The 11,439-nt window shown below is 40.5% G+C and overlaps 1 protein-coding gene and 1 long non-coding RNA gene across 6 annotated transcripts in view; one reads left to right on the top strand and one right to left on the bottom strand.

Moving 5' to 3' along the window:
- Positions 1 to 529: 529 nt before the first annotated feature.
- On the bottom strand, positions 530 to 6,686 carry LOC147031449 (uncharacterized). Its single transcript, XR_015053104.1, has 2 exons — positions 6,197 to 6,686; positions 530 to 888 (listed from the first exon to the last, which is right to left on the bottom strand). It is a non-coding gene; the product is annotated as an uncharacterized LOC147031449 (long non-coding RNA).
- Positions 6,687 to 7,131: 445 nt separating this feature from the next.
- SLC29A1 (solute carrier family 29 member 1 (Augustine blood group)) overlaps positions 7,132 to 11,439 on the top strand; it is a 67,373-nt gene continuing 63,065 nt past the window's right edge. Inside the window, exon 1 of one of the 5 annotated variants that reach the window (XM_085863363.1) lies at positions 7,132 to 7,286. The gene's annotated coding sequence lies outside the window, so the exon portion shown is untranslated. Of the gene's footprint in view, positions 7,287 to 7,317; positions 7,518 to 7,737; positions 7,761 to 11,439 lie in introns of those variants that run through there. The other 4 variants (XM_085863391.1, XM_085863377.1, XM_085863369.1 and 1 more) reach the window with 4 other exon arrangements.

Below are 11,439 nucleotides of genomic sequence, written 5' to 3'. Positions count from 1 at the left end.
TAAGTCTCGCTTCTCTTGTCTTTTATTTACTATAAATAAATTAGAAATGTTCCCGGCTCGTTTCCGTCCTTTCTTTATTTGGTCCAGCATGGTCCGGGTCTGAGTTCAGATGGGGTTTCATCCCCGGTAATCGGTACATCGTGGCCGGACCGTCCTGGGAAGGCCCGCTCGACTGCATCCAAGCCGGAGTTGGTAGGTGGAAGATGATACTCTACCGTAGCTGGTAGAGTGATCCGGTTCGGCCAGACGTTCCGAGGGCGTGGATCCCTGGTAGACGAGATTGCGTGGATACTTAGGTACTTTGGCTCGAGACAATTAACCCTACGCCACGTGGTTGAGATATTGGCGTTTCACGGTCGATTAATCAACCCGCCGACTTCGGAGTTATCCGGAGCGATGGCCTATAAATTCTGGGGAGCCTGGTGGGAGAAAGCGTAAACTTCCGCACCTAACGGTCGTTCTCGCCACCGACCCCTGGCCCACAACAATATCAAAGTAATGGAGGAAAATGGCGAAAAGGCCAGAAACATTTAACAGTTCAATCAGTATGTTTATTCAACAAGCACAACAAGGTTTATTCAATTAGTAATTGTAGGTATTTACTATGGCAACAATGAGCATGTATTTACAATGGATGGACAGAAATCACAATGAAAAGACACACGGCAACAGTAATTATTCTTAACATTCATGGAGTTCACATGAATGGTCTTAACCTAGTCTTTTCACACGACATGGCGCACCATCAATCATTCCGGGGAAACATAGAAAAAAAGTGGATCGAGTGAAGAGCGAAGCATGGGTACGACTCCTGCTTCACCTTACACAGATGCATGTAAGCTCGTGCTGTGTGCAAAGTTTGGTTGCACTGGTTGCTGCACGGTCTCACTGCATAAACGAACAAACAAGAAAAAGATGTTCAGAGCACGATACTTGCAAAATCTACCCTCCTCTCTAAAGGTTGCCATGGACACATCAAATTGTCCATTTCATCGATATGTTACTAAAACTCTCATCTTGCATGTATGTATGTTCCCGAAATACAGCCAAAACGGTACACGATAGCGCAAAAATGTTTGGCCCACCTTACTCACAGCATTCCTGCGGTGTGCAGTATCAAGTTTCGTTCAAACCGGGCAACGAAAAAAAATATTAAAAAATCAATTCCCGATTCAGTCAAGTACTCTTCGGGAGAATTTGATCAATGCAAACAACCTCAGCGGTATAGTTCGCTGGAGCTATCTATTTTTATTCCTCCGCACCAAGGGTGCCGAAGGCATTATGTTTCCAGGTTGTCCGGCCGTCCGTCCATCCGGATTTTCGTTTACGTGATAACTCAAGAAGCAAAATTGTAGAATTTCATCAAACTTGGTAAAAAGGTAAAGTAAGACAGGGCAATTAAGTGATTAGATTTTGGGCCAGATGTGATAAAGGTCAAGGGTCAAAGGTCAAGGTCAAACTTTGAAATTTTACTGTTTACACCCAACCTCAAATATTGGACAGAATTTCATCAAACTTGGTACAAAGGTAAAGTAAGACAGGTCAATTAAGTGATTAGATTTTGAGCCAGATGTGGTAAGGGTCAAAGGTCAAGGTCAAACTCTGAAATTTCACTGTTTACACCCTAACTCAAGAAATATTGGATAGAATTTCATCAAACTTGGTACAAAGGTAAAGTAAGACAGGTCAATTCAGTGATTAGATTTTGGGCCAGATGTGTTAAAGATGAAGGGTCAAAGGTCAAGGTCAAACTGTAAAATTTCACTGTTTACGCCCTCACTCAAGAAATCAACGACAGAATAGCGGAGGCATACCCGTCGACTGAGTGCAGTCTAATTACTCAAGTTTTTCTTGAAATGATTTCTTTGAAAATGTCAAACATTTAGTATAGACAAAGAACTATTTATTTTTAAGCATAAAATAAACATCGCCATTTTGATCTAATACTTTCGTGTTCATTAATAATTAAAATTGTGTTTAGAAGATTACGCACAATAATTTATTCGACTCTTTTCTCCGTTTTTTTTTTTCACATTGACGTGCAACATCAAGTTTCGTTCAAATCGGGCAACGAAATAAATTACAAAAAAATCAATTCCCAATTCAGTCAAGTACACTTCGGAATTATTTGATCAATGCAAAAAACCTCAGCGGTATAGTTTGTTGGACCTATCTTTTTTTTATGCCTCCGCACCAAGGGTGCCGGAGGCATTATGTTTCCGGGTTGTCCGTCCGTTCATCCGTCCGGATTTTCGTTTACACGATAACTCAAGAAGAAATTGTACAATTTCATTAAACTTGGTAAAAAGGTAAAGTAAGACAAGGCAATTAAGTGAACAGATTTTGGGCCAGATGTGATAAAGGTCAAAGGTCAAGGTCAAACTCTGAAATTTTACTGTTTACACCCTAACTCAAGAAATATTGGACAGAATTTCATCAAACTTGGTACAAAGGTAAAGTTAGACAGGGCAATTAACTGATTAGATTTTGGGCCAGGTATGATAAAGGTCAAGGGTCAAATATGTCAATACTCAAGTGTTTGTGCGGGAGAGTGGAGGCATACCCGTCGACTGCGCGCAGTCGAATTACTCTAGTTTTGAAATGATTTTTTTTTATCAACCACTGTTACAACGGGAAACCAACGGGTTCACGGGTCGTCTAGTTAAGATTAAAATTGACAATCTTAATCGAAGCTGAAGTCAATCGGATGAAAAATGATTATTTTTCAGATTGAAATTGATGATTTTAGAAGTTTGACCTTGAGTTGACCTTTTCTCAACAATAATTGGTTTCCCAATTCAGTAATGCACTATGTAAGTTCTGTTTAAATGTTCAAGTAAATCGGATGAAAATTGATCATTTTAAAAGTTTGGCGTTGAGTTGACCTTTTGACCTTAAAAATAGTTGGTTTCCCAATTCAGTGATGCACTATGCAAATCTTGTTCAGATTTTAAGTTAATCAGATGAAAAATGACGATTTTAGAAATTAGACCTCAAGATGACCTTTGACCTCAAAAATCAACCTACTCATATGAGACGACCTCTACAACTTGGTAAAGTTTCATGACGATCAGTTTAGAATTGCGACATGTCGGTGACAAACAAGAAGACGTCATGCAGAGCACGATAATTGCAAAATTCATAAAACAAATTTGACCTCAAAAATAATTGGTGGTTGAATTTGTTGATGAAAAATGCAACTCCTCTTCAAATTTCAAATCAATCGGATGAAAATTTACAATTTCAGAAATTTGGCCTGTGTTGACCTTTTCATCCATGTTGACCTCAAAAATAATTTTCTGGTTGAATTCAGTGACCTGAAATATAAATCCTCTTCAAATTTCAAGTCAATCAGTGAAAATTGAGGATTTTATAAATACCACCTTAATTGTTTACCTTGGGCCTATGATGACCTTTTGATTTTTGATTTTGTTTTTTTTGTTGTTGTTGATTTTGGAAGAGTCAGAGGCGAGAGTTCAGGGCTTGCATATTTTTAGAGAGCCGTGATCAGAGCGGAGGCCTGGGCGCATGGTTTGGAGAGGCAAGAGCAAAGGGTGAGTGGAGGACAGCACGATCCTTAAATTCATGTTGAGGCGATTTGGCCCATGTGGTGGAGCTGGACGCTGGCCTTTGGCTTTTGGTTTGGTCAGAGGACGATCAGCGCACAAAGCCGTTACACTGGGACTCTGAGCCTTGGTGTGGAGTGCCGCTCGCAGATTGCCTGGCGTGCGTTTGTCCCGCTACGAGAGAAGCGTCATTTTGTGCACGTCTGCACGAGCGAATAGGAGCGCCTCGATTCCAGTTCCACAAAAACCAGCTCCGGGCCAAGCCAAGTACAAGAATAGTTGAAAGGAAGGGTTTTCTTTTTATTTTGTTTTCCCCTTTGGCTGTGTGAGGAGGCGCCTCGACTTTCGGATTTATTATTTTATTTTTATTATCATTATTCTTTTGAATTATTGTCCTTTGTAAATATTAGTTATTTCTATTAAATGTATTCCTTTTCAGAAGCTGTAGCTGTGTATTTGTAGTGGGGTTCGAGTATAAAGCCCTGTGGTGTCCTGGTGCAGCGCTCCTGTGCTGTGCTCCTCTGCCTCGCCCGCCATTGCGGTCCTTTCCCGCGTGCTTTCATCTCCGAGTCTCGGTTGTAAGCCTTAAAGGGGGAAGCTTTGCCATCTGTCCAGGTAAGGGGTTAATCCCACCGGACACGACAGTATGAAATGTACGTTTCAATAATATTGAGTATACATAACAGGGGTATGCTTCTTAACATTTCATTGGTTGTAGTATTGTTTTGAATCCGACTGCAGTGAGCATCTTTGCTAACATAACAAAGCACCTCTCTGAATCGCCTGGTCCGCTTTCCGAGTGGCTTGGCGAGTGGCTTGCAAAGCCGTGTCGCAGTTGACACAGAACAACTGACTTTTTTGTATACATATTCGAGGCTCATGGAAGAGCTAGTACACTAAACGGAACAGGATGTAGCAGAATAAAGGAACAGTGGAGAGAAGGGGAGACCAGCAACAGCAGAGTTGAAGGCCAAGATAGAAGCAGACTTGGACAAGCAAGGGGTTGAGGAAGGAATGGGAGGAAGCAGGGACAATATGGATACAGAAGGAAACTCCCAGGGAGGAAACTTGGAAGGAGGAGGGCTAAGAGTGGGATTAACAAGGGTACAAAAGATCATGGTTTTGGATTGGAAATGATCTGAGATGGTGGAGAACAGCTGTCTTGAAGACCTAGATTGAAGAATTAGATGGAAGAGAATAGATGGATGAGATGGAAGTTGGTGGAGAAAAAAACTTAGAACAAATGAGGGGAGGTGAGCAGTGATCCTGGATTTAGGTAGTTTAACCAGAAGGGGGTTGATGGTGGACTGGGTGTGCCCTGAAGAAACCTGTGGGGACAAAACACAAAAAGAACAGAGGGTGTGAGGCCAGAAAAGGAGGCAGCAGAAGACGGAGAGAACACCGACTTGTCAGCAATGGCGAAGTAACACGCCCAACGACTCAGCTTCGTTACGGGCGATTCCAATGATCTTCAAGGCCTTGGTTTCCACAGCATCAAGCTGAGCAAGGTGTGAGGCATGGGAGCCAGCGCAGAAGGGGGAGCAGCACTCCATCAAGTTGCACACAACGGCCTTGTATGTGGATAGAAGTTCATGTTTGCCAAGGAAGGACATTGTATGATGAACGATGCTCAGTCGGCGGCTGGCTTTGGATGCCAACTTTGAAATGTGGTTTGCTCAAGAAAGACCGTGGGTGATGGAGAGACCCAGGAGTTTGAATAACTGAATTTCCTTCCTCAAGAGGATTAAGAAAGTAGATTTGGGGGGCGGGTTGGGGGTTGTCAGAAGGTCCTTTTGGAGAGAGATAGTGAGAGTGTAAGATTTATCAGCATTGAAAGACATATTCCAAGTGTTTGACCACATGAAGAGGATTTTCCAGTCAGAGAGATCATGGCTTGGCAAGCCACAACAAGCGGTTTACTGATGGAGCACACCCCTGGGATTCACCACAGGATACAATCCTCCTGTCCCATACATTGATGATTATGAAGTAATAGCGAACGTAGTGAGCTTCATAATCAACGCGTGTACATGAGAGAATAGGAAACAACAACAACAACAACAACAACAACAACAACACAATACTCTGGCAATTTGGAATCCGTGTCGTCGGCTATGACCCTTTTGCTTCCGGGTTTTTGTCATGGGGAATGATGCGTCCCGGGAGATAAAGGCATCGCCGGAGACATGAAAGACCCAAATAAATCAGACATAATGTATATTTCCTCCACTGATTTTAATAAAGATATCTCCCGCATCATCAAAAAATAATTTTTAATCGTGATTCACATTATTTGATCGCTGATCCCAAATCCAGGCCGAAGTAACCGGAAATTGCAGCATCGAATGCAAGAAGAATTCTCCGTTCGCTTCTCGGCTTTGCCTATTCCCTATTAATAAATGTTGTCGACGCTCTTATGTTCAAAGCGCCGGTTCGACCAAAGCAGTTTCTTGGCGGGTTATTACTAGTTGGTGTTTTGCCATTGGCTTCCTGGCATTGTCTGTGCTTTATCCGATATACCACAGACTTACGACGTGCTATTGGAACGAAGCGGCGTGTATTAAATCTGGGGTCTGACTCGCCAGCTTTGGGGGGTCGGGGCGGGGGGTCCGAGGGGTCAGACCACTGACCTCCCAGACTTAAAGCAGACGCTCGAACATTACACCACCGAGTCTGGTTTTATACACTGCTTCCGAAAATCTTCTTCTTTTTTCCTTTCTTCTTCTTTCATCTTCCCTTCTTCTTGTTAACATGTGAAATTAATTGAATTCCTGTCAGGATGGCGGCGGTTTTTACAGATTCCCCATGACAAAAAACCGGAAACATAAAATAACCAGAAACAAAACAAAAACGGAAGCAAAAGGGTCATAGGCAACGACACGGATTCACAATTGCTATGGTATTGTGTTGTTTTTGTTGTTTCCTATTGTCTCATGTGCACGCGTTAAGTAATATTCACAAGATAGAAATAAAACGCAATCGTGTTTATACACCGCACAGCGTTTAAAAACAACCGGAAGCAAAAGGTCATCACGACACGGAATCCAAATAGCCAGGAGTATTGTGTTGTTGTTGTTGTTTCCTATTCTCTCACGCGCACGCGTTAAGTATGAAGCTCACTGCGTTCGCTATTATACGGCACAGCAACGTGACCAAGTTCTCTCGGAAAAACCGACCGTGATCCTTACACCGCCCAGTGTTTTCAGTTTGTTTGCAAAATGTTGTCACGAAATCCCGAGCAAGAAAAGTAATATCTTCGTCGAGACGATGAAAAGCAACAGATAAAAGATGACGCATCTGAATTTAGGCGTTCGATGAATCTACATCGAATCTATACAGACCACTAAAAAAATATTTATTCACGTGCCGAGGGTCAAAAAGTCATCAAGGCCACAACGGAATTATGACAAATTTACAACTGCGGAATGGAGCAAACCGTCACTTTGTGAGAAACCGTCATTTTTATCCTTGAGTACAAGACGTTAGGGTTTATTATCCCAGAAGAGCGGTTTTGTAGTTGTAGTTGTAGTTGTAGTTTGATCCCATTCGTTGCGATGCAAGTATAGACCGCGAGCGCAGGTCTCGCGCGTGTGGATTGTGCCAGAACCCAAGACTGGGAGGGGGAGGGGTGTGGTGGTCACGTGTTGGCGCGCGACCAGCACGACCGCTTCAGTGTGCGAACTGACCCGCCAAAACTGAGAAGAGCCTCTCACAGAAAAGGTATGTTGGAAGTAGTGATTGTAGTTCGTGAGAGTAAAATTATTTTAACTTGAACAGCTCCGTCTCCCCCCCGGTCATGTTTACCCTTCGCAGTTAATGATTAACACGTTTTTGTCCTCGGGCCCCCTTCACGTCAGGGGCGCACGTGGTGGACGTTGCGTCACGTGGCCGGCAAAAGGTAACCGCCGCTCACTTTTCGGATCGTTACAGAGCTCGTCCGTCCCATTGAAGGTCATTTATCATTCACATTTCGTCTTTTGATGATAAATTATTAATTTTATACGTAATACATAATCTTGATGTTCGTGCAGAGCTGTGAACTTCCGTTTCGTATCGTTTGTTTTCCCCTGGTCGGCGATTCGATCGCAAATTTTATGTTAATTCGAATCGGTGTTTTGTAAAGTGAACAAACACGTTTAATAAAAACGGTCATGGAAGGTCGCCCGGGAACACTTTCGTGTGGGCTATGAGCAGGTACGGTAAAAGTGCGCCAAAAGCAAAAGTACTTCAAATGAAATGTTTGACCAACTCAATAACCAGGTGAATATGTGGTTTCTCGCCAAAATGGATTTATAAACAAATTGCTACAAAGCGAAATCATCGTACTTGCATATAACAACGCCTGTAGAAGAAGCCAGATATATATATATATATATATATATATATATATATATATATATATATATATATATATATATATATATATATATATATATATGTTTGTGTATGTGTATATATCTTCTTCTTTCGGCTGCTCCCTTTAGGGGTCGCCACAGCGGATCATCCGGATGATCTACATAGTGATTTGGCACATGTTTTACACCGGATGCCCTTCCTGACGCAACCCTGGTCGCCTCTTACGACACAGGGATATGGTACACCTATTTTAACCGGGGTATACACCGGCCCAGTACACTGGTACTCATTTCGCCGACCTCGGAAGGATGACAGGCTGAGTCAACCCCCTGGTGTATTAATTCAGTGGCCCAACGGGACTTGAACTCAGGACCTTTTGGATCCCAAGCGAAGGGTGTATGTGTATGTAATATATATATATATATATATATATATATATATATATATATATATATATATATATATATATATATATATATATATATATATATATATATATATATATGTGTGTATGTATGTTTGGGATTACACATTTAAGAAGAAAAAGAAGCTCTTACAACCAAAAGACGCCTGACATCAATTGTGCCCGATTAAGCCGGCGAAACGTTCCGAGACCGGGTCTGCTCTCGCTTTTTTTGTTCAAATTAGCAGAGTCGATCTTGTTTTTACTTTTACTTTTGGTTGGAAGTGCCTCCTTATTAAAATATATATATATATATATATATATATATATATATATATATATATATATATATATATATATATATATATATATATATATATATATATATATATATATATATATAGTCGTAGTTCATGAACTGGTCACCCTAAAAAGGCGGAGTTGTTTGATGTTTTTCAAAACATCCACTTTCCACTTTGACTGCAGACCAGAAAAACCACAGATATCGAGATATCTTAGTTTGAGAAGAAAGTTAATTTTGTCTCTAATGTGGAAAAAACAGAAATAAAAAAATATGCAATAGTTTTTGTGTAACAGGCAAATAAGTGATACAAGTCAGGGGTGGAGTAAACAGGTGGATGTGGTGAGTCAAATTTGGAATAAACTGAATTTATTTCACTCAATAAGCTTTAATCTAATCTATTTGGTTATTTTTTAGGTAACACTTGGGACTTGCTGTTGCATGATGCAAAATTGATTATTCAACTCATTATTATTCAGCAAACCCTGACCAATATGTACAAATTCCTAAAAGAGATCTAGTAAATATCTTTACATAGTTATGTATCTAGCAGATTCTCAGGATTAATTTGGCACTTGAATTGTCCAAAACGGCCAAAGGATAACTGATCCACATCCAATTTACTCAGTACAGGGTGAATTCGAGATAAACGCGAAAATGTGTTTTCCTTGGAATGCATTATCCATTAAAGTTCATAATTAAAAATACCATATTCGCTGTTAATTAGTGGTTTTTGCTAGTTTTTTCACACAAGTGCATGTAGCTTGGTGATGTCTATCAACACAGAGAAAACTGAAAAATTGAATATTTTGACCCTGTAACGCAAATGATGACCAGTTCATGAACTACGACCATATATATATATATATATATATATATATATATATATATATATATATATATATATATATATATATATATATATATATATATATATATATATATATATATATATATATATATATATATACTGTATATATAAAATATGCGCTCTACTTTGAACAAAGCGGATGTAAGCTGTCACGTTGCTCAGGAGCAGATCCCAATAACTGATGACTCTTAGGAGATTTAACCCATACCGGTACATGGTGCTGGACAATCTCTGATAACATCTTCCAGGTCAGCTTTCTCCCAGCAAGCTTGTTTCACCATCATCCTCTGCCATTTCATTTCTTGTCCTCCAACTTTTTCTTCTATTCGGTTTCCAGCTATGAACCGTGATTGCAAGGCGAAGACCACGTCCGAACTAACGCCAACGGTCTCCTTCATCCAGAAATAGGGAAGCGTACGATGGTTATTCCTGTAGATTCTTCGGTTCTTGTCGAAATTGATACTTTTGGTGGCACAATGATGGGGCCTGTGGGAGAGTCCGTGCAAGTTCATCTGCCTGTATTTCCAGTGATTATCAAATTGTCTTGAATCCTTCACTGTTGGGGCCCTGATTATGTGTTGTCGAAGACTGCTCCAATCAATGATTATCTTGTGACGAAACAATCCTTATCTAACATTTCGTCTGCTTCTAATAATTGCCTCCGCCACCGAAGATGAAGTTTGTCTGTTTGTCGCACGATTTTTGGCCACAGTTTTCAAGCAATCGTTTTGAAAACAAGGACAAATGTGTCCAAGAGCAGCGTCCAAAAGGTTTTGTCGGCTAAAAAAAAAAAAAAAAAAACTTCCGATATTTCATCACGTGCCTTGATTAAGCCAATAGCGAGACCCGTCATAATGTATTTACGTATTTACGATATATCGTGTATTTACGAAATTACAATACGATAAATGGAATAATCTTTAAATAGTAACGTGAACTTTTCGAAACTTTAAAGCAAATGTCCAAACATATTTAAAAGTTCATGATAAATGCTCTCAAAAGGCACCGTCAATGCGAGGATGTGTACATGTGCTTAGTATTTAAGGAGATGCGGATCTTGTATAAACAAGAGCCGAGTCCTCGAGGTTAAGGTTTTGTCTTCACAAAAAGAAGAAGAGCAACAACGCCGAGCTATCTATGAGCAGCGTTCGCTACGCGAGACGCTGCTAAAAAAAATTGGTGTTGGTGACCGGCCAAGGACGGCAACACTTAATTTTGGTAAAGATCTGAATCTGGTTCGGGATCTGAGAATTTTTTAAAGTGATTCTTCACCATTTAGAGATGGGACCAAAAATGATAAATCGTATGATGTTTCAAAAGGTTATGGATGGATTCACACGAAACTTGGTGGACAGGTTGGGAGTGCCACTAGGGAGAATTGATTCATTTTTGGTGAAGATGGGGATTCAAGAATTATTTAACTTTTAACTGATTCTTCACCATTGAGAGATGGGGGCCAAAAACTATGTATGGCATGTTTTCTCTAAAAGTTGTGGATGACTTGTGACAAAACGAGGTGGAAGATTTGGTTAGGTGACAAGAACAAGCTGATTCGATTTTGGTTAAGGTCCGGAATCGGATCCGATGTATCAGTGGCATATAAAATGTGAACTATTCAGCCTGGTGGAGGTCTGTTCTCTACAGAGTGCTCTTTTGTTTTGCCAAGTTGTCACACTGTGAGTGATTTTTCATTTGTTTGGTTGTGTACAGGATATCTCAAAAAGTTGTGGACATATTCGGAAGAAATTTTGTGGACGGGTTGGGTGTGTGGCAAGGATGAATTGATTCAATTTTGGTGAAGATCCGGATACGATAATAATGTAATTTTTAAAGTGATTCTTCACCATTGAGAGATCGGGCCAAAAACGATATAATCACATGATATTTGAAAAATGTATTTGGCCAGATACATTCTTATGGATGAGGCATTGAGTGGTGGAGG

This window comes from Eptatretus burgeri, chromosome 2 (assembly GCF_056783735.1).
Source record: "Eptatretus burgeri isolate ZD-2024b chromosome 2, Ebu_testis_v1, whole genome shotgun sequence".
Taxonomy (NCBI): Eukaryota; Metazoa; Chordata; class Myxini; order Myxiniformes; family Myxinidae; genus Eptatretus; species Eptatretus burgeri.
The sequence above is the reverse complement of the archived record's forward strand: the minus strand, read 5'-3'. Positions and strand labels throughout refer to the sequence as shown.